Source organism: Protopterus annectens, chromosome 3.part0 (genome assembly GCF_019279795.1).
Source record: "Protopterus annectens isolate FY-2018-M chromosome 3.part0, PAN1.0, whole genome shotgun sequence".
Classification (NCBI taxonomy): domain Eukaryota; kingdom Metazoa; phylum Chordata; order Ceratodontiformes; family Protopteridae; genus Protopterus; species Protopterus annectens.
In genome coordinates, this window is record NC_056731.1 from 1,408,661,017 (window position 1) to 1,408,687,930 (window position 26,914).

The following is a 26,914-nucleotide window of genomic DNA, read 5'->3' on the forward strand; positions in this document are numbered from 1 at the left end:
CTCTTACGGGTGATGTCACCCGCCTAGAAATATGCCTCTGACAGCGCTGTGCTCAGTAATCTCTGTAGCGCGTTCTGTAAATGTTACATGCTGTAGTGAGTTCATGTAGGTAGGCGTAGGTTCGACTCTCGGCCCTTCCCTGTGTGTGTGTGTGTGTGTGTGTGTGTGTGTTCCCACCTGCCTCTGCAGATGAACATGCTTTTAGACGCTTCGCAACACATACCTTGGCTATTGCCAGCTATTCTCTTACGGGTGATGTCACCCACCAAGAAGTATGCCTCTGACAGCGCTGTGCTCAGTAATCTCTGTAGCGCATTCTGTAAATGCTTCATGCTGTAGTGAGTTCATGTAGGTAGGCGTAGGTTCGACTTTTGGCCCTTCCCTGTGTGTGTGTGTGTGTGTGTTCCCAGCTGCCTCTGCAGATGAACATGCTTTTAGACGCTTCGCAACACATACCTTGGCTATTGCCAGCTATTCTCTTACGGGTAATGTCACCCACCTAGAAGTATGCCTCTGACAGCGCTGTGCTCAGTAATCTCTGTAGAGCGTTCTGTAAATGCTTCATGCTGTAGTGAGTTCATGTAGGTAGGCGTAGGTTCGACTCTCGGCCCTTCTCTGTGTGTGTGTGTGTGTGTGTGTGTGTTCCCAGCTGCCTCTGCAGATGAACATGCTTTTAGATGCTTCGCAACACATACCTTGGCTATTGCCAGCTATTCTCTTACGGGTGATGTCACCCGCCTAGAAGTATGCCTCTGACAGCGCTGTGCTCAGTAATCTGTTAGCATTCTGTAAATGCTTCATGCTGTAGTGAGTTCATGTAGGTAGGCGTAGGTTCGACTCTCGGCCCTTCCCTGTGTGTGTGTGTGTGTGTGTGTGTGTGTGTGTGTGTGTGTGTGTGTTCCCAGCTGCCTCTGCAGATGAACATACTTTTAGACGCTTCGCAACACATACCTTGGCTATTGCCAGCTATTCTCTTATTAGTGATGTCACCCACCTAGAAGTATGCCTCTGACAGTGCTGTGCTCAGTAATCTCTGTAGCGCGTTCTGTAAATGCTTCATGCTGTAGTGAGTTCATGTAGGCAGGCGTAGGTTCGACTCTTGGCCCTTCCCTGTGTTTGTGTGTGTTTCCAGCTGCCTCTGCAGATGAACATGCTTTTAGACGCTTCGCAACACATACCTTGGCTATTGCCAGCTATTCTCTTACGGGTGATGTCACCCGCCTAGAAGTATGCCTCTGACAGCGCTGTGCTCAGTAATCTCTGTAGCGCATTCTGTAAATGCTTCATGCTGTAGTGAGTTCATGTAGGTAGGCATAAGTTTGACTCTCGGCCCTTCCCTGTGTGTGTGTGTGTCTGTGTGTGTGTGTTCCCAGCTGCCTCTGCAGATGAACATGCTTTTAGACGCTTCGCAACACATACCTTGGCTAATGCCAGCTATTCTCTTACGGGTGATGTCACCCGCCTAGAAGTATGCCTCTGACAGCACTGTGTTCAGTAATCTCTGTAGCGCATTCTGTAAATGCTTCATGCTGTAGTGAGTTCATGTAGGTAGGCGTAGGTTCGACTCTCGGCCCTTCCCTGTGTGTGTGTGTGTGTGTGTGTGTGTGTGTTCCCAGCTGCCTCTGCAGATGAACATGCTTTTAGACGCTTGGCAACACATACCTTGCCTATTGCCAGCTATTCTCTTACGGGTGATGTCACCCACCTAGAAGTATGCCTCTGACAGTGCTGTGCTCAGTAATCTCTGTAGCGCGTTCTGTAAATGCTTCATGCTGTAGTGAGTTCATGTAGGTAGGCGTAGGTTCGACTTTCGGCCCTTCCCTGTGTGTGTGTGTGTGTGTGTGTGTGTGTGTTCCCAGCTGCCTCTACAGATGAACATGCTTTTAGACGCCAAGAACACATACCTTGGCTATTGCCAGCTATTCTCTTACGGGTGATGTCACCCACCTAGAAGTATGCCTCTGACAGCGCTGTGCTCAGTAATCTCTGTAGAGCGTTCTGTAAATGCTTCATGCTGTAGTGAGTTCATGTAGGTAGGCGTAGGTTCGACTCTCGGCCCTTCCCGGTGTGTGTGTGTGTGTGTGTGTGTGTGTGTGTGTGTGTGTGTGTGTGTGTTCCCAGCTGCCTCTGCAGATGAACATGCTTTTAGATGCTTCGCAACACATACCTTGGCTATTGCCAGCTATTCTCTTACGGGTGATGTCACCCGCCTAGAAGTATGCCTCTGACAGCGCTGTGCTCAGTAATCTCTGTAGCGCATTCTGTAAATGCTTCATGCTGTAGTGAGTTCATGTAGGTAGGCGTAGGTTCGACTCTCGGCCCTTCCCTGTGTGTGTGTGTGTGTGTGTGTGTGTGTGTGTGTTCCCAGCTGCCTCTGCAGATGAACATACTTTTAGACGCTTCGCAACACATACATTGGCTATTGCCAGCTATTCTCTTATGGGTGATGTCACCCACCTAGAAGTATGCCTCTGACAGCGCTGTGCTCAGTAATCTCTGTAGCGCGTTCTGTAAATGCTTCATGCTGTAGTGAGTTCATGTAGGTAGGCGTAGGTTCGACTCTCGGCCCTTCCCTGTGTGTGTGTGTGTGTGTGTGTGTGTGTGTTCCCAGCTGCCTCTGCAGATGAACATGCTTTTAGACGCTTCGCAACACATACCTTGGCTATTGCCAGCTATTCTCTTACGGGTGATGTCACCCACCTAGAAGTATGCCTCTGACAGCACTGTGCTCAGTAATCTCTGTAGCACATTCTGTAAATGCTTCATGCTGTAGTGAGTTCATGTAGGTAGGCATAGGTTTGACTCTCGGCCCTTCCCTGTGTGTGTGTGTGTGTGTGTGTGTGTGTGTGTGTGTGTTCCCAGCTGCCTCTGCAGATCAACATGGTTTTACGCTGCAACACATACCTTGGCTATTGCCAGCTATTCTCTTACGGGTGATGTCACCCGCCTAGAAGTATGCCTCTGACAGCACTGTGCTCAGTAATCTCTGTAGCGCGTTCTGTAAATGCTTCATGCTGTAGTGAGACCATGTAGGTAGGTGTAGGTTCGGCTCTCGGCCCTTTCCTCTGTGTGTGTGTGTGTTCCCAGCTGCTTCTGCAGATGAACATGCTTTAGACGCCGCAACACATACCTTGGCTATTGCCAGCTATTCTCTTATGGGTGATGTCACCCACCTAGAAGTATGCCTCTGACAGTGCTGTGCTCAGTAATCTCTGTAGCCGCTCTGTAAATGCTTCATGCTGTAGTGAGTTCATGTAGGTAGGCGAGGTTCTCTCGGCCCTTCCCTGTGTGTGTGTGTGTGTGTGTGTTCCCAGCTGCCTCTGCAGATGAACATGCTTTTAGACGCCAAGCAACACATACCTTGGCTATCAGCGCCATTCCTTTACGGATGTTGTCACCCACCTGTACATGTGCCTCTGACGGTGGTGTGTTCGGTGGTCCACGTAGCGCATTCCATACCTGTGTCATACTTTTGTGCGGTTGGGTATGTGGGGGTGTGGTCAATCACCATGCCTGCCACATGTGTGTGTGTGTCCATGCTCCCACCTGCATGGGTTCATAGGGTATGGCTTTAAGGTTTCCGCAGAACACTCATATCCTGCCGCCATCCCTGTGTTTGTGGATGGTGTGACGCAGCTTGTGTACTGCTTGTGTGCCTGCTGTGGTTGGCAACCTCCGTAGTGTGTTCTCCACGTGCACCCTGCTATGGTGTGGTGGGGTGGTGCTGTGTACATTACACTCACGGGCTTGCCACATGTGTCCGTCTGTATCTCTGTCATTGTATATCTACATACCTATGTTGTGCCCGTACTGCTGCTCTTGCATGGACAGCTGTCTTTCCCATGTATCGCATATTTGCACGGCTGACACATAGAACTGTGGTACGTTGCATATCCACTCATTGTCCATGCACCGTCCGTATTCCAGAACACCCTAAAGACATCTGCTGGATATCGTGGTGGACAGCTATCCTTGCTATACTGACACTGTACCCGTACACGCCATACACCTTGTGTGTTATTGCCTATTTATGGTGTGTGTATGTCTACCTGTGCTGTATGCATGGCCGTGTGTGTGTCCTGCTATAGCCACTATGGGTAATCCTTGTGGACCGCTGTTTCATGTGCACGTCTGCACATACCTGCAGACCGTACTACCCCTCCTACGGCAGCGGCCCTAGATCGACTGCTGCCCTAGGCTGTAGGGCTCCATGGCGCCCACCACCACAACACATGGTGCCCCCATCTTGGTATACCTACATGACACACCTACTAGACAGGTGGCCCTACTAGTGCGGCGCCCTGGGCAGCCAGGAATGGCGATATGACTACAGCCGGCTATGAGCACATCACAAGGCATACGAATACATTCGGTGTTTTACGACATCTAGGTTATAATACCAGAGGGGGGACCTCATCAGGTATGCTATGGAATGCGGAATTAGATGGATTATTAGGTGGAGGGTTGGCCACACACCAGGGCTGACCGATGGAACACTGATGAGGCCTCTTTTGAGAAGCAGGTGGAATAAACCCCCGTAACAGGAATGTAGTTTAGGTACAGATGTAGAGTTAACACACATTTGTCCACTCTTTCAGTTCTGTACCACTGTATTACAGCGATATGATATGCATATCTTCTATATATATTGTCAGATCTTTGATTGATGAGTATTCGGCATAGTACAATATCATGTAATACATGTGTTAATAGGATGCTTTCTGAGATGTTAATATATATGTGTGTAGTTAACATTGCGTCTGTGCTTTCTATGCTGTGGTTACATGTTCATTGTTTGCTGAGAAAGTAACAAATGGAAGTGTAAGGGGGGATATTTAAAGGCTGGATGCTTCTATGTTATGTGTAAGTCTCACGGAGCCTACGGGTGAAAGCGCTTACATGTGTATGACGTAACCTTTGTATACCATATGTGACCTATCGTGGACAATGTCTACGTTGACTGTTTCATCTACCTATGTGTGACTTGGTTTGTGTGCCATAAGGTGCCAGCGGGTCTTTGATGTTGATTACGTGTATTCCATGGTCAGTTGACATTAATCCTATGAATTCACTGAAGGATGTTCTTCATAGGTGGGAACGCCATAGTTTGACCATCATATGACTTTCCTAGCTGGCGTTGATATTGTGACATTGGTATGTGTTCCACAGGTCACCCATTTGTTCCCCGGTATGGAAGCGTGTGATCCCCATTTTGGTGCTGGCAGATTGAGTGCTGTGTATGCGGTATCGCACAGCGGTCCGGCTTTGTATGGGGAGTATCTACTGTAGTCCCTATCTGTATTTCCTGTGTTATGCCTCACTGCAGCTGTGTGATTCAACCAGGTTTGCAGTTATGGGTGCCATCTTGGTCCTACGCTTGTCCATCCCTAGCGATTGCCTACTGGACACTGGTATAGAGCAGTACACATTTCACACCTGCATTTAGCATTAGCCGGTGGATGCTTTGCACAATTAGTGGGGAGTAAGGCACGCTACTCCCACATCCCTCCCACGTGCGGGACAACGTATTATCTGCCAAACAACACCGTTCCTGCATACCCAGGATCCCATGGCTGCAACCCTCGACGGTGCCCATTACACATCCGTCATGTGTGCCGGAATGGGATGTGGATGCACCTCTATGGACTCTACAATCTGGGAATGTCTGTTCATATGTCCTGCATTCCGTGGACAGTTGTCATCAACCTTGAACACGCTGGGGGTGCATATGTCTGGCTGTACCGTAGTCACAGCTGTCAGTTCTTCTGGGTCTCTCAATCACAGCTGGTTGACATTGCGTACGGATGAATCTTTGGGGTCCTACTATGGACACCATTGTGCATATGTACAGTGTAGACCTTGTTGGACTGTGTCCATCTGGCCAGTGGGTTTGACTGCTGCTGTATGTTCCTCTGCTTGCTAACCATATTATGTAGTGCTACGTTAACCAGGTTATTCTACACTGAAACTGGATGGTGTAAGTCCAATGATGCAGGCTAGGAAATGCTTTAACTAATCCTCAGATGTCCCATTAGGGACTTTCCGCCACTGTATTGTCAAGATGACACAACAAAAACATGTAGATCCTATTAATTCATTGAAGGATGTTCTTTATAGGTGGAACGCCATAGTTTGAGGATCCTATGACTTTCCTAGCTGGCGTTGTTATTGTGACATTGGTATGTGTTCCACAGGTCACCCATTTGTTCCGCAGTATGGAAGCGCAGTGATCCCCATTTGCTTGCTGGCAGATTGAGTGCTGTGTACGCCGGTATTCGACAGCGGTCCGACTTTGTATGGGGAGTATCTACTGTAGTCCCTATCTGTATTCCTGTGTTATGCCTCACTGCAGCTGTGTGATTCAACCAGGTTTGCAGTTATGGGTGCCATCTTGGTCCTACGCTTGTCCATCCTTAGGATTGCCTACTGGACACTGGTATAGAGCAGTACACATTTCACACCTGCATTTAGCATTAGCCGGTGGATGCTTGTCACAATTAGTGGGGAGTAAGGCATGTGCTATACCCACATCCCTCCCATGCGGTGGGGGAACGGATTATCTGCCAAACAACACCGGGCCCCATTTCTGCATACCCAGGATCCCATGGCTGCAACCCTCGACGGTACCCATTACACATCCTTCATGTGTACGGGAATGGGATGTGGACGCCCTCTATGGACTCTACAATCTGGGAATGTCTGTTCATATGTCCTGCATTCCGTGGACAGTTGTCATCAACCTTGAACACGCTGGGGGTGCATATGTCTGGCTGTACCGTAGTCATGGCTGTCAGTTCTTCTGGGTCTCTCGATCGCAGCTGGTTGACATTGCGTACGGATGAATCTTTGGGGTCCTACTATGGACACCATTGTGCATATGTACAGTGTAGACCTTGTTGGACTGTGTCCATCTGGTCAGTGGGTTTGACTGCTGCTGTATGTTCCACAATCGCGGATGTCTGCTTGCTAACCATATTATGTAGTGCTACGTTAACCAGGTTATTCTACACTGAAACCGGATGGTGTAAGTCCAATGATGCAGGCTAGGAAATGCTTTAACTAATCCTCAGATGTCCCATTAGGGACTTTCCGCCACTGTATTGTCAAGATGACACAACAAAAACATGTAGATCCTATTAATTCATTGAAGGATGTTCTTTATATGCGTGAACGCCATAGTTTGAGGATCCTATGACTTTCCTAGTTGACGTTGTTGGTGTGCCATTAGTATGTGTTCCGCAGGTCGCCCATTTGTTCCGCAGTATGGTAGCGAGTGATCCCCATTTGCTTGCTGGCAGATTGAGTGCTGTGTACGCCGGTATTCGCACGGCGGTCTGACTTTGTATGTGGAGTCTCTACTGTAGTCCCTATTTGTATTCCCTGTGTTATGCTTTACTACAGCTGTGTAATTCCACCAGGTTTGCAGTTATGGGTGCCATCTTGGTCGTACGTTTGTCCATCCTTGGGAAATGCCTACTGGACACTGGTATAGGGCTGTACCCATTTCACAGCTGCATTTAGCATTTTGCGGTGGATGGTTGTCATTATTGGTGGGGGGTAAGGCATGTGCTATACCCACATCCCTCCCACAGGGCGGGACAATGGATTATCTGCCAAACAACACCGAGCCCCATTTCTGCATACCCACGATCCCATGGCTGCAGCCCTCGATGGTACCCATTATACATTCTTCATGTGCGGGACTGAGATGTGGACGCACTTCTATGGACTCGGCCATATGGGTATTTCTGCTCATATGTCCTGCATTTCATGGACACCTGTCATCAACCTTAAACACGCTGGTGGTGCATATGTCTAACTGTGCCGTAGTCACGGCTGTTACTCCTTCAGCGTCGCTCCATCAAGTTTATATTGCATAGGTTAAATTTTGGGTCCTACAATGGACACCGATGTGCATATGTAAAGTGTAGAACCTGTTGCACTGTGTCCATCTGGCCAGTGGGTTTGACTGCTGCTGTATGTTCCCCAATCGCGGATGTGTGTTTGACTACACATATTATGTAGTGCTACGACATCCAGGTCTTTCAAACCTGACACCGAATGGTGTACATCCAAAGATGCAGGTTAGCAACTGCTTTACATAATCCTCAGAAGTCACAATAGGAAAGATCTGCCACTGTATTGTCAAACTAACACCACCATAACATGTGGATCCTATTAATTCATTGAAGGATGTTCTTTATATGTGGGTACGCCATAGCTTAACCATCCTATAACCTTCCTAGTTGACGTTGTTGGTGTGCCATTACTATGTGTTCCGCAGATCGCCCATTTGTTCCGCAGTATGGAAGCGAGTGATCCCCATTTACTTGCTGGCAGATTGAGTGCTGTCTACGCCGGTATTCGCACGCCGGTCTGGCTTTGTATGGGGGGTGTGTACTGTGGTCCCTATCTGTATTTTCGGTGTTATGCCTTACTGCAGCTGTGGAACTACACCGGGTTTGCAGTTATGGGTGACCATCTTGGTCGTACGTTTGTCCGTCCATGGGAATTGCCTACTGGACACTGGTATAGGGCTGTACACATTTCACAGCTGCATTTAGCATTCTCCGGTGGATGATTTGCATTATTAGTGGGGAGTAACGCATGTGCTATACCCACATCCCTCCCACGGGGCGGGACGATGGATTATCTGCCAATCAACACCGAGCCCCAATTCTGCATACCCACGATCCCATGTCTGCAACCCTCGATGGTACCCATTGCACATCCTTCATGTGTGCGGGAATGGGATGTGGACGCACGTCTATGGACTCGGCAATCTGGGGAGTCCTATTCATATGTCCTGCATATCATGGACACTTGTCATCAACCTTGAACACGGTGGTGGTGCACATATCTATCTGTGCCGTAGTCACGGCTGTCAGTTCTTCTGGGTCTCTCGATCGCAGCCGGTTCACATTGGGTACGGATAAATCTTTGGGGTCCTACAATGGACACCAATGTGCATATGTAAAGTGTAGAACTTATTGGACTATGTCCATCTGGCCAGTGGGTTTGACTGCTGCTGTATGTTCGTCAATCACGGATGTCTGTTTGAGTACCCATATTATGTATTGCTACGTAAACCGGGTTTTTCTACACTGAACCCAGATGGCGTTATTCCAATGATGCAGGCTAACAATTGCTTCAACTAATCTGCAGATATCCCATTAGGACATTCCCGCCTCTGTATTGTCAAATTAACACGACCAAAACATGTAGATCCTATTGATTCATTGAAGGATGTTCTTTATATGTGGGTACGCCATAGCTTAACCATCCTATAACCTTTCTAGTTGACGTTGTTGGTGTGCCATTAGTATGTGTTCCGCTGGTCGCCCATTTGTTCCGCGGTATGGGGGCGAGTGATCCCCATTCTCTTTCTGGCAGATTGAGTGCTGTGTACGCCAGTATTCGCACGGCGGTCTGACTTTGTATGTGGAGTCTCTACTGTAGTCCCTATCTGTATTCCCTGTGTTATGCCTTACTACAGCTGTGTGATTCCACCAGGTTTGCAGTTATGGGTGCCATCTTGGCCGTACGTTTGTCCATCCATGGGAACTGCCTAATGGACACTGGTATAGGGCTGTACACATTTCACAGCTGCATTTTGCATTCTCCGGTGGATGATTTGCATTATTAGTGCGGAGTAACGCATATGCTATACCCACATCCCTCACACGGGGCGGGACAACGGATCATCTGCCAATCAACACCGACACCCATTTCTGCATACCCACGATCCCATGGCTGCAACCCTCGACGGTACCCATTGCACATCCTCGCTGTGTGCGGGAATGGGATGTGGACGCACTTCTATGGACTCGACAATCTGGAGATTTCTGTTCATATGTCCTGCATTTCATGGACAGTTGTCATCAACCTTGAACACGCTGGTGGTGCATATATGTAGCTGTGCCGTAGTCCCTGCTGTCACTTCATCTGGGTCTCCCGATCGCAGCAGGTTGACATTGCAAACGGATAAATTTCTGGGTCCTACAATGGACACAAATGTGCATATGTAAAGTGTAGAACATGTTGGACTGTGTCCATCTGGCCAGTGGTTTTGACTGCTGCTGTATGTTCCCCAATCGCAGATGTGTGTTTGACTACCCATATTATGTAGTGCTACGAACCCATGTTTTACTACGATTAACCCGAATGGTGTTAATCTAATGCTGCAGGTTGGCAACTGCTTTAACTAATCCTCAGAGGTCCCAGTGGAACATATACGCCACTGTATTGTCAATATAACACAGCCAGAACATGTAGATCCTATTAATTCATTGAAGGGTGTTCTTTATAAGTGGGTACGCCAGTGTTTAAACATCCTATGACCTTCCTAGTTGACGTTGTTGGTGTGCCATTAGTATGTGTTCCACAGGTCGCCCATTTGTTCCGCAGTATGGCAGCGAGTAATCCCCATGGTGTTGGCCACACATGTCTACACGGAGGGATGACGTGTTGCATGTACCACACCATCCACATCGGTGCACCCCACACTGAGGTAGGTACAGAGCTCTACCATGGTGTACCGTGATGTGTGGCACATGGCACATAGTTCCCCCGATCTGTGGCATACATGGGCACACATTCCTGCACACATGTTGGTGCTAGAAATGCCACACCTGCTACATGGGTTTTGTGCAGGCGTGCAGCGGTATGTGGTGCATCCTGCGTACTACCACTGTATCCGGCAGCTGTGCCAATATCTGCACTTGGGTGGTGGTAGGGGTTACAGTGGCAATGTGACATATGGTCGAACCCGCATGGCCGATGGGTATGCATCATGGCAGCGCTGTCATGTAAAGGCGACATAGCAGACTGTATGCACATGTCAGGGTAGGACAGTGTGTGACACACCTGTGACCAGCACCTGCACACATGCATGTGGACAGGTGTTTAAACAAATGGTGTACACACAGACTGCCATGTGTGCTGTTACTATGCCACCATATGGCCCCATGATGGGTATACATGTGGGAGGGTTGCAACTGTGTTACGGACACCAGACACACGCTGCGGCTGCACCGTGCACACGTGTCAAACGTATCCCCTGTTGCCATGTGTGTATGCATTGCTACGTTGTGACATGTGTGTCAACATGCATGGAACATGGACTGTGGTTTGGTATCACAGCTGTCACAGGCAAACTGTACAAGTGTATGTGTCCCTGTGAACACCGCCACACCCTGTAGGGGGTGCATACCACAGACATGTGTCCGCCTTCCCTTCATGTGTGTATTACCGCGTACGCCTGTGTCATGCATGTGGTACATCACAGGCTTCGTATGTGTCCTGCATGCAGTCCATGCACACAGCCTGGAAACCACATATGTGACATATCCGGACATTGTTTCACTGTGGTACAGCTGCAGTCGTGTGTCATACCTGTGTCAGGCCCGTGGCATGTGTGGAGCACGCCTGTCTGTGTATACCGGTACGGGTGGACTACATCACACCTGTGGGATCATTGATAGCACATGTGTACTCTGCACGGCGGACGTACACCGCCACATAGTCTTCTGGACATATGTCACATGCAGTTTCTGGACCGTGAGGCATACTGCTGCACCAATGACATGGTGCTGGCATAGCAGCTACAGTGTTCACGTCGGTGTGTACATGTTCAGCCTGCACCCGTGGCGCCTGTGCTGTCATCTGTGTGTGTACATGTGACTGCATGTGTGTCCACCCTGCGCATGTATACAGGTTTACCTGGCCGTGACTTGCGGTGTGTGCACTCCGTCTGCATGCCGGACGTCACGTAGCACATACTACGTGTGTGAGCATGGCCGGGTCGCTGTTGTGTGGCTGGACACACACGACGGTCCACAGTCTGCCTGCCATGCCATCGCCCCATGTGTATGCATGTCTGCACTGTGCCGATTCTAAGTGTCTGAGCATGCCCAGTACACAGCTGTGTAGATGGACGCACAGTACAGTGCACACCGCGCCCGACTGCATTGATACCCCGGGTGCATGCCTGTTTCCCCTTCACAACTGCCACGTCTGTGGCATGGCCAGGTTGCTGTTGTGTGGCTGGACACACACGACGGTCCACAGTCTGCCTCCCATGCCGTCGCCCCATGTGTATGCATGTCTGCACTGTGCCAATTCTAAGTGTCTGAGCATGCCCAGTACACAGCTGTGTAGATGGATGCACAGTACAGTGCACTCCGCGCCCGACTGCATTGATACCCCGGGTGCATGCCTGTTTCCCCTTCGCAACTGCCACATCTGTGGCATGGCCAGGTTGCTGTTGTGTGGCTGCACACACACGACGGTCCACAGTCTGCCTCCCATGCCATCGCCCCATGTGTATGCATGTCTGCACTGTGCCGATTCTAAGTGTCTGAGCATGCCCAGTACACAGCTGTGTAGATGGACGCACAGTACAGTGCACAACATGCCCGACTGCATTGATACCCCGGGTGCATGCCTGTTTCCCCTTCGCAACTGCCACATCTGTGGCATGGCCGTGTTGCTGTTGTGTGGCTGGACACACACGATGGTCCACAGTCTGCCTCCCATGCCGTCGCACCATGTGTATGCATGTCTGCACTGTGCCGATTCTAAGTGCCTGAGCATGCCCAGTAAGCAGCTGTGTAGATGGACACACAGTACAGTGCACACCGTGGCCGACTGCGTTGATACCCCATGAGCATGTCTGTCTCCCCTTTGCAACCGCTAGGTGTGAGAGCCATGACCAGTACACCTGTCGGGGGTACACAAGACAGTCGGCACCGATGTCTGCTACTAGGCGTGTAGCCATGGCCAATGACATCCTGCATCGCCATGGTGACCATCCAGGTGACTCATTTGTGGCTGTCATGCCACATTGGCTGCCTACATCCTGCACGCCGGATGCCCTCTCATAGGGTATACTGTCATGTGGTGCATCCCGTATTCATGTCGTGATGTATTGCTCCGTAGTTATTTGGTATTCCCGACTGCAGCACTACCGTGTTACTGTACGGCCACCTTGGGATGGTAACAGGCTGTGTGACTGTGCACTCTGTCTTCATTCCCTATCGGCCGCATTGCCTCTGTGGATGATACCACCCACCTAGGGGCATGCCTCCTGACAGTGCTGTGCTCAGTAATCTCAGTAGCGCGTTCTGTAAATGCTTCATGCTGTAGTGAGTTCATGTAGGTAGGCGTAGGTTCGACTCTCGGCCCTTCCCTGTGTGTGTGTGTGTGTTCCCAGCTCCCTCTGCAGATGAACATGCTTTTAGATGCTTCGCAAAACATACCTTGGCTATTGCCAGCTATTCTCTTACGGGTGATGTCACCCGCCTAGAAATATGCCTCTGACAGCGCTGTGCTCAGTAATCTCTGTAGCGGGTTCTGTAAATGCTTCATGCTGTAGTGAGTTCATGTAGGTAGGTGTAGGTTCAACTCTCGGCCCTTCCCTGTGTGTGTGTGTGTGTGTGTGTTCCCAGCTGCCTCTGCAGATGAACATGCTTTTAGACGCTTCGCAACACATACCTTGGCTATTGCCAGCTATTCTCTTACGGGTGATGTCACCCACCTAGAAATATGCCTCTGACTGCGCTGTGCTCAGTAATCTCTGTAGCACGTTCTGTAAATGCTTCATGCTGTAGTGAGTTTATGTAGGTAGGCGTAGGTTCGACTCTAGGCTCTTCCCTGTGTGTGTGTGTGTGTGTGTGTGTGTGTGTGTGTGTGTGTGAATGTGTTCCCAGCTGCCTCTGCAGATGAACATGCTTTTAGACGCTTCGCAACACATACCTTGGCTATTGTCAGCTATTCTCTTACGGGTGATGTCACCCACCTAGAAATATGCCTCTGACAGCGCTGTGCTCAGTAATCTCTGTAGCGCATTCTGTAAATGCTTCATGCTGCAGTGAGTTCATGTAGGTAGGCGTAGGTTCAACTCTCGGCCCTTCCCTGTGTGTGTGTGTGTGTGTTCCCAGCTGCCTCTGCAGATGAACATGCTTTTAGACGCTTCGCAACACATACCTTGGCTATTGCCAGCTATTCTCTTACGGGTGATATCACCCGCCTAGAAATATGCCTCTGACAGCACTGTGCTCAGTAATCTCTGTAGCGCGTTCTGTAAATGCTTCATGCTGTAGTGAGTTCATGTAGGTAGGTGTAGGTTCGACTCTCGGCCCTTCCCTGTGTGTGTGTGTGTTCCCAGCTGCCTCTGCAGATGAACATGCTTTTAGACGCTTCGCAACACATTCCTTGGCTATTGCCAGCTATTCTCTTACGGGTGATGTCACCCGCCTAGAAATATGCCTCTGACAGCGCTGTGCTCAGTAATCTCTGTAGCGCATTCTGTAAATGCTTCATGCTGTAGTGAGTTCATGTAGGTAGGCGTAGGTTCGACTCTCGTCCCTTCCCTGTGTGTGTGTGTGTGTGTGTGTTCCCAGCTGCCTCTGCAGATGAACATGCTTTTAGACGCTTCACAACACATACCTTGGCTATTGCCAGGTATTCTCTTACGGGTGATGTCACCCACCTAGAAGTATGCCTCTGACAGCACTGTGCTCAGTAATCTCTGTAGCGCGTTCTGTAAATGCTTCATGCTGTAGTGAGTTCATGTAGGTAGGCGTAGGTTTGACTTTCGGCCCTTCCCTGTGTGTGTGTGTTTGTGTGTGTGTGTGTTCCCCGCTGCCTCTGCAGATGAACATGCTTTTAGACGCTTCGCAACACATACCTTGGCTATTACCAGCTATTCTCTTACGGGTGATGTCGCCATATTATGTAGTGCTACGAACCCATGTTTTACTACGATTAACCCGAATGGTGTTAATCTAATGCTGCAGGTTGGCAACTGCTTTAACTAATCCTCAGAGGTCCCAGTGGAACATATACGCCACTGTATTGTCAATATAACACAGCCAGAACATGTAGATTCTATTAATTCATTGAAGGGTGTTCTTTATAAGCGGGTACGCCAGTGTTTAAACATCCTATGACCTTCCTAGTTGACGTTGTTGGTGTGCCATTAGTATGTGTTCCACAGGTCGCCCATTTGTTCCGCAGTATGGCAGCGAGTAATCCCCATGGTGTTGCCGGCAGATTGAGTGCTGTGTACGCCGGTATTCGCACGACGGTCTGGATTTCTATGGGGAGTGTCTACTGTAGTTGCCATCTGCATTTCCTGTGTTATGCCTTACTGCAGCTGTGTAATTCCACCAGGCTTGCAGGTATGGGTGCCATCCTGGTCGTAGGCTTGTCCATCCATGGGAATTGCCTACTGGACACTGTTATGGCCTGTACACATTCCACACCTGCATTTAGCATTATCCGGTGGATGCTTTGCATTATTAGTGGGGAGTAGGTCATGTGCTACACCCACATCCCTCCCACAGGGCGGGACAACGGATTATCTGCCAAACAACACCGAGCCCCATTTCTGCATACCCAAGATCCCATGGCTGCAACCCTCGACAGTACCCATTACACATCCTTCATGTGTGCGGGACTGGGATGTGGACGCATGTATGGACTCGTCGATCTGGGGATTTCTGTTCATATGTCCTGCATTTCATGGACACCTGTCATCAACCTTAAACACGCTGGAGGTGCATATGTCTAACTGTGCCATAGTCACGGCTATCGCGTCATCTGGTGGACGGTAACGGCTGGATGGAATTCTGTTAGGATAAATTTTTGGGTCCTACAATGGACACCAATGTGCATATGTAAAGTTAGATGTTGCTGGACTGTGTCCGACTGGCCAGTGGTTTTGACTGCTGCTGTATGTTCCCCAATCGCAGATGTCTGTTTGTCTACCCATATTACGTGGTGCTACGTAAACCAGGTGTTGTGGAACTGAGAACAAATGGTGTACATCCAAAGATGCAGGTTAGCAACTGCTTTAAATTAACCTCAGGCCTCCCAATAGGAAATGTCCGTCACTGTATTTTCAACATAACACCAACAGAACATGTTGATCCCCTATGTATTCATTGAAGCATGTTTTCTTTATAGGTGGGAACGCCATAGTTTACATATCCTAGTTGACGTTGTTGGTGTGCCATTAGTATGTTTTCCACAGGTTGCCCATCTGTTCCGCAGTATGGTAGCGAGTCATCCCCATTATGTTGCTGGCAGATTGAGTGCTGTGTACGCCGGTGTTCGCACGGCGGTCCAACTTTGTATGGGGAATGTCAACTGTAGTCCCTATGTGTATTTCCTGTGTTATGCCTTACTGCAGCTGTGTAATTCCACCTGGTTTGCAGTTATGGGTGCCATCTTAGTCGTACGCTTGTCCATCCATGACAATTGCCTACTGGACACTGGTATAGGGCTGTACACATTTCACACCTGCATTTAGCATTCTCCGGTGGATGCTTTGCATTATTAGTGGGGAGTAAGGCAGGTGCTACGCCCACATCCCTCCCACGGGGCTGGACGATGGATTATCTGCCAAACAACACCGAGCCCTGTTTCTACATACCCAGGATCCCTTGGCTGCAGCACTCGACAGTACCCATTACACATCCTTCATGTGTGTGGGACTGGGATGTGGACGCACTTCTATGGACTCAGAACTCTGGGGATTTCTGTGCATATGTCCTGCATTTCATGGACACTTGTCATCAACCGTAGTAACGCTGGTGGTGCATATTTCTAGCCGTGCCATAGTTATGGGTGTCGCTTCTTCTGGTTGAACGATAACAGCTATGTGATGTTCCATAGGTATCAATTTTTGGGTCCTACAATGGACACCGATGTGCATATGTAAAGTGTAGAACTTGTTGGACTGTGTCCATCTGGCGGGTGGTTTTGACTGAACTTCCTAGTTGACGTTGTTGGTGTGCCATTAGTATGTGTTCCACAGGTCGCCCATTTGTTCCGCAGCATGGCAGCGAGTAATCCCCATTTTGGTGCTGGCAGATTGAGTGCTGCGTACGCCGGTATTCGCACGGCGGTCCGACTTTGTATGGGGAGTGTCCACTGTAGTTCCCACCTGTATTTCCTGTGTTATGCATTCCTGCAGCTGTGTAATTCCACCGGGTTTGCAGTTATGGGTGCCATCTTGGCGTCGTTTGTCCGTCCATGGGTAATGCCTACTGGACACTGGTATAGGGCTGTACACATTTCACAGCTGCATTTAGCATTCTCCGGTGGATGTTTTGCATTATTAGTGGGGGGTAAGGCATGTGCTATACCCACATCCCTCCCACGGGGCGGGACAACAGCTTATCTGCCAAACAACACTGAGCCCCGTTTCTGCATACCCAGGATCCCATGGCTGCAACAGTCATCAGTGCCCATTACAAATCCTTCATGTGTGTGGGACTGGGTTGTGGACGAACTTCTATGGACTCGACAGTCTGGGGTTTTCTGTTCATATGTCCTGCATTTCATGGACACTTGTCATCAACATTAAACACGCTGGTGGTGCATATGTCTAGCTGTGCCGTGGTCACGACTGTCGATTCTCCTGGTTGGACGATGAAGGCTGGCAGGTATTCCATACGGGACAATTTTTGGGTCCTACAATGGACACCAATGTGCATATGTAAAGTGTAGAGCTTGTCGGACTGTGTCCATGTGGCCAGTGGTTTTGACTGCTGCTGTATGTTCCCCAATCGCGGATGTCTGCTTGACTACCCATAGTGTGTAGAGCTACGGAAACCAGGTTTTCCAACACCGGAACCAAATGGTGTACATCCAATGATGCAGGTTAACAACCGCTTTAAATAATCCCTAGAGGTCCCAGTAGGGAAGTATCGCCACTTTATTGTCGGAATGACAACACCATAACAGGTAATTCACGAGCACTTTGGCCCGGTCTTACCGGCCATTTGCAAGTGTAATTAGCAGACACATATCAATAAATGTATAATAATACATATTGTAATACTGAAGTTAATCTATGTTATTTGGACAATGGCTTCTGCTATTGACATACGATGCTGTGGGTGTTGCCGGTTACCATACACATGGCTTTCTCAAAGGCCGAATTCACAATTCTGAACACTACTGTGGTCTCCTTTAAGGACCCTGAGCCAGTGGTCAACATTACTCAAGCCACTGCATCACTTACATATGCCTTCTACCGGCACCTACAGGACTGCATGGATCAGGCATTCCCTTACCCAACTGTGGTTCATTGTACCAATGCCAAGCATCCAGTGTGGTGTACCCCAGCCATACACAAGCTGTACAACGAGAGGAGGTGGCTACTACAAGGCAGAGCAGACACCTTGTGAGGTATGACACCCTTGCTCATTATATGTGAGGAGCTACAGGCTGACATGACATAGTCCGGGGCAGGTTCCACAGATATATCTCCAAGGACTCGACAGACAATCATACGGCCTTCATTTGCTATGCTGGACACCTGGGAGGTAACTCCCAGATATGCTCTGACTGGGTTCACAATGCTCTGGTGTTTACTGAACATACACACATTGCCAACATACGAGCTGACAGGTTTGGTGAAGACATCTCCACCCCCTCCCCCCCACATGGAGAGATGTCTGTACCAGCGGTTTGTGGTCCCCGAATGTTCTGTAACGCATGGGTGGGACATGCTCTGTCCAAGGTAGTGAACACAGCATCCATGGGACCAGCTGGTGTCCCGACTGTGTACTTCGCGATCTCATTGAGGAATTAGACCCACAGTTAGGACAGCTGTTTATTCTTAGCCTCACCTCGGGTAACGTACCCAAGTTGTGGCGCACGGCGACTGTAGTCCCACTTCACAGGGCCGGTGCCTCCACTAACCCTGGTTATTACCGTCCCATTACCATGAGAAGACTTATCTGCAAAGACATGGGGAAGGATCATGCTGCGGCCCATAGATGATGACATAGGGGACCTGCATACTTTGCATCCAACCCAGTTTTGCTTGGTCAGGGGCGGTTCATGCGTTTAAATCCTGGTTGACGTTTTAGGGACAGTCACCGAGGCCATTGATGAGGGTCATGCAGTCCATACAGCCTACCTCGACCTGGCAAAGGGCTTCAACACAATACCCCCCTCAGGTATCATTGATAAACCCATCGGCTTGGATGTGAACACGTACATCGCAGGATGGGTTGCAAACTGGCTAGGTGACACGACCCACGCGGTCATAGTTGCTGGCAGCATGTCGGACCTACTGCCTGTCTGGCGGTGTCCCACGGGGCTCTGCCCTGGGTCCACTCTTTTTCTACATCTACATTTCCACAGTACAAGCACACACAGGGGTGTTATGGCTGACATTGTTTGTAGATGACTGTGAACCGGGTGCCATAGTGGGACGGACATCTGACACAGATATCCTTCAAAGGGGCCTCCCAGATATGGATATCTGCTGTCAGGGACATGGCCTACAGCTAAATGCCAGGTGATGCATAGTCATACCCATCGGGAAGAACGAGGTCACCCCTGTCCGGCATATGGGTGGCAGTCCACTGAGCATGGGGGGAATTACCAGGGATCTGGGGACCCCAGGTTGTCAGTCACCATTCGTTCGACACACACGTTGCTATCGTGGTTCGGTAGAACTTCTGCATTGCCCGCCTGATCATGCAGGGACTCACATCTAGATCAGGGTAGGTCATCGTCTCCTTGTACTCATTACTCATTACACCTATGATTGAGTACATTGCCCCATTCGGAAGGTATGTGACCCGACACCTACAGCAGCTGGGAAGGCCCCATAGGTTAATCGTCAGACAGATGCAGGGTGTCAGGGAGTTGTGTTATGCTGCCCCACTGTAAGGACTCCTGCTCCATTCAGTCACATACCTCTTGTTCAGTGTTGACCCGTGCCTGACATACAAGGCCATGTTGACCCATATTTGATGTCTATGCTTCACCTACTGGATCTACATCCCTCGGAACCACAAGGGCAGGTGACGTGAACCTTGACACGGTCATTAATAGAATGTGTTGGAGTGACACATACATCACCCAGACACTCACTATGCTGTGGATCTACATCACAGTACATGTGAGGTGGAGAACCTTGCTGGCCTTGTTCGAGGGGGATCTTGTCCGTTGGATGGGGGATTGCAGATATACCCCATAGATTACATCATTGTCACTGCTTGACAGAGGTACAGCAATATAATAGGCATTTATCTCCAGACCGGGGGGTTGGCAAAGGAAACCTAACTATGGCCTAGGGTTATGGCTGCCCTTGGGTAGATAGCCTACTCTGTACCTATGGACCTATGAACCTATGTTCATATTTTGTCCCATTCACACTTGTCTATCCCCTATCCTCTTTCTCATGTGTATATTTCTGTGGCACGTGATTGTACTCTGTCTTACCTGCAGGTATGCTGTCTACAGTGCACATACGTCACGGTTGATTACAGTGTATCTGTGTACCTACCTCTGTGATACTGAGGACTACCACACATCCTTCACAGCATTACATGCATATGTCCATTCAATTATTCTTTGGCCTAAGGGGGGTGTTAAGGCAATGGTTACACATGTCCCTGTTTGTGCGCGCATCATGGTGGTCTTTGACCAGCCTCCGTTGCTGTCGTGGGATGGACGGTAGTGTTGGTGTGTGTTTGGCATGTGTTTTCACTGCCGGTACATCTGTGGTAGGTGGGGTTTGCACATGTTCCTCTTTGCAGGGGGCCCCATCCTGGACTTTTGTGTCATGCATCTACACTTGGCACGTGCCATATGTCCTGTGCTATTCCCACAGTCATGTATGCCTTCATGCATTACTACTGCGTGTTACTGGCTGTTTGTATGTGGTACACATGGCTATTATGGTGGATGGCTTGGCCTATTCCCATGCTATGACATACCCATCCATCCAGGCATATGCATGTTATTCCGTCCTTTGCGTTGGCCGTGGGTGTTTGGCCGTCCGGCAATGCTACTCTCAACATGTGATGTCCCACCTTCCCCTTCTGTGCCTGTGGCACCCTGTTAGGGCGTCCTGTTTGGTAGGCAGGTGTTCCGCTATATGTGTTGTGTTTGACATGTCTGCATTGCTAATCATCGGTACGGTGGCTGAACATACCGCCTTGTCCTGATGTGCACAGTTATGGGCACCATGGCGTGTGCACGCCTATGGGGTTTCGACAGGTCCATACCACATGCGGGATGTACACATTCTGCCGACACATTCACATGCAGCCATTTGGATATCTGTACCTGAGGTGGGTTGTTAACATGTGGGGTACATATTTTCCCACGTGGCACTGCCTAGGACAAGACTTCTTACCACATTTCGGGTATGCCCATTGTGTGTAGGTGTGTAGCTGCGCAAGGCTGCTAGCTGGGTTGGGTGCATGGTCGTACGTGGGTGCGGGTTACATGCTATGACGGGGCTGTTGTGTATTACATTTGCATGCATGAGTTCTGCTTCTGGATATTACGCTTAGGCATACGCCGTCCTATGTGTATGCGATGGGCACGTTGCTGGGTGTAGTACATGTTGCTATGCACATGTTTGTCTGTATTTAGGGTATCTTGTTTCCTTCTTGTTGTTATATCGACACGGCTACCCGGCTGTGTACTCTCACTACTGCTGGTGACCATGCCCATGTCGCTACTTCTATGTCGGTGCGGCGCGCTGACATGCTGCGGTACACCTTCACTGGGTATGCCCACTGACAGTGCATTGCGGGACGGACATGGTATTACGCGTATCCTTTGTTCCTTGGATGGGTACACTTAGGACTTCGTGAGTTAATGTCTGGTTCACCGTTTTGTTGGAACGGGTACTATGTTGCATGGTCTGCGTACGTTTCATTCTCCATGGGCCCTGGCTGGTGCGGTTACTATTACAGGCGGACTGTGGAAGTCAGCACTTTAGGTTGCTCATTGCCTGCCGGCTTGGCCACGCCTCCGGACGCATCCTACTTGGGCTCGCTCACGTGCCCTACGCACGTGTCTGTGGTTGCGGCGCGCACTCATTACTATGTATATGGCGCTGCTACGCCGACTATTCACTGCACCGCCAGCACAAGCCTTACCCCGGCCTTGCGCCGAGCTTCATGAATCCCGGGGATAATCTTAGAAGATCTTGGAGAGTGGCAACAATATTGAATTTGTGTTTAAGATGAAAAGGTGCTAAAAAACTTGACCATTGTGAAGTGAGAAAGCCACAGCAGTTTTTCATAGTGAGGAAAAAAAATAACCCTCTTTAAAAAGTGATTAATAAAGACAGAAATGGGAAGTAAATTGATTGCATATGAGGGCAATTTCAGATATTCCAGAGTGACCATATCAAAAGCAAACATTGGTGGTCTGGGCATCAGACAATGGCAGTCTGAGTTTCTGAACTAAGTAATGAGATATTTTTGAAAAGGATGTGATAACTGATTTCAGAAAGAGATCCTCCAGAAATCTGACACCATGAAAAAAGGAGGGGATGCAAACTTACTGAGAAATGAAAATACTGATTACCTTCAACTTCAGAGAGAGCAAACTGAGGGGCAGGGTTGGAAATCTCTAATTCTGAGCTTCACTTCTGCCAATCAGATCTCAGTAGATGTATTATGTAAACATGATTACTTCATCTACATCCTGCCTTTTTTGGTTTTATACTAGGTCTGTTACTTTTATCACTTCAGCTCACGACAAAGACCAACTCTGTCCTTTAGTATTTGTTCTGCAATGGTACATGGATTTGTCTGAGTGGTGACCATACTCCAGGGAGAGCACAAGGTTTCACAAATCATCACAGACTTCATCAGCCTGTTCTGTAATGAGAAATACTGTATCAGTAGCACAGTCAGTGTAAGATACAAATTACCTCTTGTGATGATCATTTGTTTGTTTAATAATTTTTTGTTACTTTATAAATGATGTAACAAAAAAAAGCACTGAAGTCAGAAAGACTATTATTTTATACAATTTCTTTTTATTAAAAAAATCATTGTACATTGAAGCATCATTACAAACTGCAGCTGTTATAATGCATGCCAAAATTATAGTCAAACTAAAATAAATGATAACAGAACTTTGACAAATCCTCTTTGAATTATCAGTTAATTTTTAATTCTTCCTGGGAAACAGGTTATGCTCTGAAATTCATAACAATAACTCAAAGATAATCAAACATAATACACACTAAGTGGGATGGAAAAGGGAAGAGTTGCAGATTACAGAAACTATTTAGGTACATAGAAATAATGGCATTAAATGACATTCTACTTCTCATGGTAAGGAAATCCATTTGTTTAATTTTTATACATGGTAGTTATACAGGGAAGTCACTAAAAATGTCCTTGTGCATATACTTTTTGAACCTTGTCACCCTTATTGGCCTGCCCAACAGTGTATAAGCCTTAAGGCTATAGCTGATGGCAACCTGTGACTTTCAATTTTATTATAGTTTAGTTTTGAAGTGTTTCTAATAGGATCCATAGCAATATATGTCATGTTTAAGTTTAAATTTGTCCATGTGTGTTATTTTAAAAGATTACATTCTGTGGCAGCTAAAAGTTTATTCACATATTTTTCCAAACTGTATTATTGTAAAATTACAATAAGTTCTACTTCAAGCATTGACTGAAAAAGTGATTTAAAGCCCCAGTTAATTTATTTTTATTTATTTTTTATTTATGTATCATTTGCTATCCAGGTTAATCCCTCTAACCTGATGACTTCTTTTCAAGGGAGAACCAAGGTGATATTTCTACTACAAGGGGTAATTATGCAGGGCATTGAAGAACTTCCTTTACTCTTTTAATAGGCACCATGAGATATTTTACATGCACCTGAGCTAATTCCAAGTCAAACAGATGGGATCTCAGTTTAATGTCTCATCCAAGGATGACACACTCAGGCATGCAGATCCCTCTCCCCCATGTCTCAATGCAGCATCAGCATTCCGATCACCTGGAGAGGGAAAGAACCCACATCCTTCTGATATCCCAGCACCAAAGGTGAGTGTGCTTCCTGTCGTGCCACTGATACAATGCTACAGCTTCAGTGTGAGACTTTAATATTATTGGTGGCAGATTCTGAAACATTTTGTAAAGCATTCGAGGGGGCAGTAAAGTTGTATACAGCAATTTGCAATGGTGCTTGTGAGGAGCGAAGAAAGCCCTACGCATAAAATTTCAACTATAAGAATGCTAGATAAGTTACTCTTATGGAGCTCTTCAGTCTGCCTCCTCTTGATGTGTATTGGCTATACCACCAGTTAGACTTTCATGTTAGTCTGAGTAAGTTTTAAATTATGAGATGATGCACCTCCTACAGCTGAAGAAATGGCTGTGAAACCTCATGTATAACTAAACCTGCCAACTTTTATGTGAACGATGTATTCAGTCAGAGGGGGAAGTTGCTCATCCATTTGTTACATAAATGCCTAATCTTATGCATTGTGTAATCAGATTCTGAGATATGAAATTACAAAGATCATTTGTCTTTTATGTGTACAATGCTTGGAAATGGTTAATCCCTCTTTGACATCTACAGAAAGGGGTATCACATACCATCACTGGAAAGTCCAAGTTACCATCAACAAGATGGTAAGAAAGGCTCAGAAAGTGTCAGATTGAATACTTGAGAATATGATGAAAAATGCCATTGATATATGCAATTGACTACATTTTTATGTTGAAATCTTGGGCCAGGAACACAAATGACATAAACTTGAGATACATAGGGTTAATTATTGCAGTAGTGCCTATGGAGTAATCAGTAAATGAGCACGGAGGTTTTTTAAAATATGTTACATTCAGTTTACAGTCAATAATAGTGGATAATTGACAGAAGTATGAAGAAGTCTGTTTCTTTAGTCTATCTATAAAGTCTTTCCTCTGGGCCACAATGAAATCACAAGTACTTTGATAAAATCTAATTCCACTTCAGTATGATATAGTTTAATCATCATAATATCCATTTTGAAAAGAGAAAGCCTTTACTTAGTAGGTATCATAAGATCCCGAACATCTGTCAATGCCTGAGGTTTGTCCCTAGAAGTATAGCATTATTAACCTTTCGAGTAACTTTGATTGAGAGGATTAATCAGGTGCTCAGACATTTTACAATGGGTCTATCCACCTAACAAGAATGGCAATTTGCATATTCCCACTAAAAATAAAGTTATTCATTCATTACATATGATATCAGACCTTAGGTACTTGAGCCTGTATCCTGAGAACTGAGAAAAAAATCTCAGAAGCCAACTTATCGCTTGGATGTATAGTATAGGTTCAGCAATCAGTAAGATAATATAGCAATAACCCACAGCTGGGTGTGGGTAATGCTGGCTTTACCCATGGTTGGCATTGTTTACAAAGCCAACAGTGGGTAAATCCAGCATTACCCACACCCAGCCATGGGTTATTGCTATTATACAATGGCATTATTTAATAAAAATGTCACTTGCTTTTCTTAAATAATGTCCTTGTATAACAGCACCATGGTGCTCTTCCCCATTTTCCCTGGTATCCTTGGGCTTTCCTGATGTACTGGGGATTGGACTTCATGCTTATGTAGTATATCAGTGCTGTGTAAAGGGAGCAACAGAGAAAGGAAGATCTCTGTTGCTTTTTTTGTATGTTTGTTTTTAATTAAAACAATGAAATGACACGGGAAAGAGAAAATATAAGGATAATTAGATATGTTTTTCTAGTTTTGTAAAATGTACCTGATTATTCTTGTATTTGTCTGTGTCCTATCTCCCTTGTTCATTTTAAGTCTCTGTTTTTTATAAGTTTATTTAAAAAAAAATGAAAACAAGTAAAATTTTAATAGCATATATTAATGGGAAAAAGTCCAGGCGACCGGACTTTTCTCCATTGGTATATACTCGATTTACAAAGGGCACCCTGGTTGGGCTAACCAGTCAGCATGCTTGTTTTGGAATGTTAATGGCCAGTCATTGTATAATGTTCTTTTTCATATAGTGTCAACTGATAAGCATAATGGCAGGATGTCAGATATCTGAGATTTTTCCACAGGGTATACTGATATAAATAATCATCTAAGGGCTAGATAACAGGGACACGTAGAAAAGAAAATGGAGAAAACCCTCTTTTATGTTCTTAAGCTGTAGGGATGACTTGGAAAAAGGGCCCACATGATGTGAGCAACATGTGAACATGTGAACAAGATGTTTCATCATACATATTATACAGTGGTTAAGTTTGACCCCTGAAAGAAAATTTCTTCAGAGCTACTTAGAGATATTTCCAAAGCAACTTCTCAAACACCTTTTCTACATCTGGGATAATATACCATAGTGTGCACCTATCTTTAATAATTTGCAAAAGACTCTTCTGAAATTATCCCACACCTATCATTGATGTACAACCCCCTTCTGATTCCTGTATACAGGTGTGACAAGGAGGGCTTCAGGATACTGCAAATGGATCTTGTAATCAATGCTTAGGTAGACAATTTGTGCTATGAGACTATCAGCTGTGGGTCCCCTTTGAGTCTAGGCACTAAAAAATGAAGACAATCTTGCATCATGGAGGTGAGGTGGCCAGTTGGTCCCTAACTTAGTAACAGAGCTGACAGAAGTTTAAATGAGAATTTTGGGGATGTGCTTTGTAGTTCTTAATCAGGAAACAATCAGGTTCTGGGCCCCTGGAGGAATTTAACTAAATACTCTTAATAACTGATCCCAGAAAAATGATGCTTCACATGCAGACTTTGCAATTTCAAGGAGATATGGAAGGTTTTGTGTCACTGCAAAAAGAAGATAGCAAGATCCTTCAGAGCCTCAATATCGTTATATAATGCATATAGATGTGTAGTGTAAATGATCAGTGCTTATGCCTTACAGGCCTATAGACGAGTCATTTAAATGGAACATATGCTGCCTTCTAACATACACTTTTCACCTTCTCATTAATCTTTTCTAGGCTGATTTAGACATACCATAATACCGCATAAAAATATACTCTCAGACATTACAATTTTATTGTCCAGGGCCTCCTGACCTGATGCCTTTGCATTTGCTCTAAACTGTTTATACTCCAGTTCCTCAGTCTTATGA